Source organism: Humulus lupulus, chromosome 3 (assembly GCF_963169125.1).
Source record: "Humulus lupulus chromosome 3, drHumLupu1.1, whole genome shotgun sequence".
Lineage (NCBI taxonomy): Eukaryota > Viridiplantae > Streptophyta > Magnoliopsida > Rosales > Cannabaceae > Humulus > Humulus lupulus.
In genome coordinates, this window is record NC_084795.1 from 263,883,180 (window position 1) to 263,886,473 (window position 3,294).

Consider the following 3,294-nt stretch of genomic DNA (forward strand, 5'->3'; position numbering starts at 1 on the left):
ACACTTCCATGTTTCTCCCGATCTGATTAATAAACATCCTGTTGACCAATCTCTGGTATGTAGCTCCTGCATTTTTTAGCCCGAAGGACATGACCTTGTAACAATAAACGTTAGTTGGGGTCATGAAGCTAGTGTGCTCCTGGTCCGCCAGGTTCATGACGATCTGGTTATAGCCCGAGTATGCATCCATAATGGACATGAGCTCATGCCCCGCAGTGGCATCTACCAATTGGTCAATCCTTGGCAAGGGGAAGCAATCTTTGGGGCAGACATTATTCAGATCGGAAAAGTAAATGCAGGTCCACCACTTACTGTTGGGCTTCAGGACCAAAACAGGATTGGCGACCCAGATCGGGTATTTTGCCTCGCGAATAAAGCCGCACTTTAAAAGTCGAGCTACTTCCTCTTCTACGGCCTCAGCTCGGGTCGTGCCCATGCGCCTTTGTTTCTGGGACTTCGCAGGCACATTCTTGTCCAAGTTGTGGGTGTGCATGATGACGCTTGGGCTAATCCCTATCATGTCTTCATGAGACCAGGCGGACACATCTAGATTCTCTTGTAGGAATCTCTTCAGCTCAGCCTTCCTTTCATTACACAGGTTTTTCCCGAGCTTTACCACCTTCGAGGGGTCTTTCGGATCGATGTTCACCTCTTCGAGTTCTTCGATGGCCTGGAGCTCGGATCTATCTTCGCCTATCCTGGGGTCGATATTATCATTCAAGGTGATACCCTCCCCATTGGCTTCTTGAGGTTTTTCTATCTTAGGAATAGGTCCTACTTCCTGAGATTCCTCATTCCCGCTTTGAATAGTCATTGTCTGCTGCCCAGGTCGTGATTTTCCCTTCATAGAAATGCTATAGCATTCCCTGGTAGCGAGCTGATCACCTCGGACCGTACATATACCCGTAGAGGAGGGAAATTTGATTGCGAGATGGCGGATAGAGGTTATGGCCTCAAATGCCATCAACGTAGGTCGGCCCAGAATAACGTTGTAGGCGGTGGGACAATCGATAACCATAAATTCAAGGAGCTTAGAGACAGTTCGGGGTCCCTCTCCCAAGGTTATTACTAGCTTGATTGTTCCTATCGCTGCCGACCCTTCTCCGGAAAATCCATACAGCATCATGGAGGTGGCCTTCAGCTCGGTGACAGACAATCCCATTTTCTCCAGCGTAGATCAGAACAGCAGGTTCACCGAACTCCCATTATCGACTAGTATTCTCCTAACTCTCCGGTTGGCGAGTTGGGCAGTTATGACTAGAGGATCGTTATGGGTGAACTAGACGTGACTAGCGTCCTCCTCGGTAAAAATGATTGGCTGGCTCTCCAATTGTTGTTGTTTGGGTAGATGCTGCTCCGGGACGAATTCAACTCCGTTATGAGCCTTCAACTCGTTGACATATCTCTTCTGGGCACCTCTGCTCATGCCGGCCAAATGGGGGCCTCCGGAGATTGTGGATATCTCTCCTCCTATTACAGGAGGAGAGGTATCCTGACTTATCCGGGGCCCGGGCTGATTTACCGGAGCTTTCGGGGCTGGCTGACTAGTAGGAACTCGGTTCCGCGCATATTGAGCTAAAGGTCCGACTCTGATGAGTGTCATGATCTCATCCTTCAAATGCCTACAATCGTCAGTGTTGTGGCCAATGTCGTTGTGGAATCGACAGAACTTGGAAGGGTCCCTCTTAGCCTTCTGGTGTTTCAAAGGCTCTGAATTTTTCCAGGGGAGGCGGGTAGAGTTTGCTAGGAAAATGTGTTCCTTAGTGTTTGTGAGCTCGGTATAAGCTGCGTAGATTGGCTTAAATTTTTCCACGGGCTTGTTCTTCTTCGGACCGTGCTGGCCGCCCTCGCTGCTCCCTTTTCTCTTACCACCACCCCTTGGTTATTCTGTGCAACGGTTTGAGTCGTTTTTATGACATCCGTTTCCACTCCAATGGGCTGATCAAGGGTTTGGCTGGTTCCCGCGACTGATGCTCGCACCTCTTCCAAGTTTATCCATTCCTGGGCCTTGTTCAGGAATTCATCCACGGTGCTGACACCTCTTTTCTGTATCTCTTTCCATAGCCTACCTCCAACGAGGATTCCAGTCCTCAAGGCCATAAGCTTGGAACTATCGTCTGCGTCCCTGACTCGAGTCGTGACGTTTGCGAACCTGCTCAGGTAAGCTTTCAAAGGTTCCCCAGGGTGTTGCTTCATGTTCGCCAGGATGTTAGCTTTGACGCAGGCAGCTTGAGAAGCTCGGAACGCCCTCTTGAAGTCAGCAGTAAAATTCTTCTACGAGCTGATGGAATGCTTTTTACACTGCTTGAACCATTGCCTAGCTGGCCCAGTCAAGGTGGAAGGGAATATCAAACACCTCAGCTTGGGGCCGATATTATGGGCCATCATCAGGGTGTTGAACATACCCAAATGATCCGACGGGTCTCCGTCTCCATCGATCTTAGACAGGTGGGGCATCTGGAAACCTGGCGGGTTCGTTGTGGCTGCTACGCTGGGGGCAAAAAGCTCGAGTTCATCCCCCGATTCATACTCGTCTTTCTCCTTTTCTGACAAGAACTTCTTCATCAGCTCCTCCATCTGAGCTAAAATCTCTAGGGTTTGGTCCTTAATCCCTTGGTTGTTCTGGGGCTGTTCAACAGCTCCAGTTCCATTGTACGCGTTAGGCGGGTTATTGCCCCTCAAATCTTGAGCTTGGTTAGGTGGGACATTCCCACTGTCACGTACTTCGGAAAGACCATCCTCTCGGTGAGCATGACTTCCATTTCTAGCCGGATCCCCCCTCTGCGAGTTGAGGCGATCTCGAAGGTCGGCCCTCGAGGTGACCCGAGGGCTTTGCGCCAAACTCAAGCGATTACGCAGGTCTCCACCGGATCTGCCACTTCGGTGGTTTCCGGTCCAGTAGCTCCCGTTGGAAAATCTTGGAGCCCGCTGCTGGGGGTGAGGATCTGGGACCTCCCCGCGTGCTTGGTTTCGATGGGAAGGACCGGCGGGGGGAGGATTTCTTCTGCTGCTCCCGTGTGTCGGAATGTCTCGAACTGGACGGGGAGGAGATGGGTATCTTATCGGCGACGGGGGATGCCTAACTGGTGACGCGAACCTACTCCCGTCCGGGCGGATCAAATTAGCTCGTGGCCGTTCTACTCTATCATCTCCAGCATCCTGCGCTCGGTGGTCGGACCGCGGCATGGGAGGGCTGGCCGGAGCAGGCTGTCTTCGCAAGCCTTCCCCAGATCTCCTTCGCGAGCTGCCACGAGCCCTTCTGGGCACGTTCGACGGTGGAATCGAGCTAGGAGT